Genomic DNA, 1,372 nt, shown 5'->3' with positions numbered 1-1,372 from the left:
ACGCGGAAGAAGAAAAAAGAGAAAATAAAACAAAAAAGAAAATAAAAAGAAAAAAGAAAAAGTATAAGATAAAGAAGCGATGGAATTAAGCACATGAAGTTTGCGTGGCTGGTACGTTTGCAAATGTTATTGTAACGGGCGCCGATTCGCCGGCGCTAGCCAAGGAGACGAAGTTATTAATCAAGGAGCATTCTTGGCAAAGGTCACTCCCCCCTCTTCAGGTTGCGCCACTTGTTGCAACCTATAAGTTTTACATTTTTTATGGATCCGTTTATTTAAAACATTTTATCTTTTAAATCGTTCGTCCAAATCTCGAGCTGTTTTTACTGTTGGGTTCCTCGCATCGAGATCTTTAGAAGTAAATGTCATGTTGATAGATTTTGACGAACTTTTTCAGGAAAAACCCACACGAAAAAACCAAACAAAAAGAACTGGAGCACTTTTTTTCCTTTTCGAAAGAGCCACGACCGTGCCTCTCGCGGAAGGAAATCCGTGCCTCCATAAGAAGCAAATCCATGCCTCTCGTGAAAGAAAAAAAATGCATTTTTCTGTCTCGGGCAGGCACGGCCGTGTCTCTCACGGAAGTAGAAAAAACGTGTTTTTTCGTTTCTGAGGCACGACTATGCCAATCGCAGAAGTAAAAAAGAAAAGAAAACGCGTTTGTTTTCCCTTCCGAGAGTCACGGAGAAAATCCGTGCCTCTAGCTGAAGCACAAGAAACAAAAAGAAAAGATGTTTTTACCCAATTTTTTTATTTTGTCCAAAAACTAAGAAAGATAGGTGAAAAACCAAAAAGCCGGAAAACCCAGGGAAAAAACCATATAAAAAGCCGAAAACGTGTACGGAAAAAAATGAAGGAAGCGCCCAGAGCGCGACACGTAGCAGCAGCTGAGAACACACTAAGTGACGCGCTCTCGGCCCACCACAGATGACTCTGGTGTTATCATACCCGGGGCAGGGGCCCGTGAAGCCAGACTTGAAGACTTTGAAGTCTTTCTAGATGTACACCTCAAATGGAAACAGCCCCGGTCTCACCTTCCGTACACCATAGTTCCCACTCATTAGGGAGAGGAAGAAAAGAAAGATGACGAGCTTTTTTTTTTGAGGGGTCGAAAGATGACGAGCTGAAGCACCGCGTTCACCGTTTCTAGCTGGGCTGACTTCGTAAAAATTGAGCCCACCACCATGCCTAGCCCGATGGCCCAACTTAAGTAAGCGGGTGAACTGTGAGCTACTGAGCCAGCGGCCACCACCAGAGACCAGACCAGACCGGTGCGGGCGGAGGTTTCCCAGGAGCGGAAGCGAAGGCGAGCCACCGCCGCCGCCTGCCGCCGGGAAGCCGTCGGCGTCAGCCAGCAGACGCATCGCCGTGG

Source organism: Triticum dicoccoides, chromosome 4A (genome assembly GCF_002162155.2).
Source record: "Triticum dicoccoides isolate Atlit2015 ecotype Zavitan chromosome 4A, WEW_v2.0, whole genome shotgun sequence".
NCBI lineage: Eukaryota > Viridiplantae > Streptophyta > Magnoliopsida > Poales > Poaceae > Triticum > Triticum dicoccoides.
Note: the sequence above shows the minus strand (reverse complement) of the source record.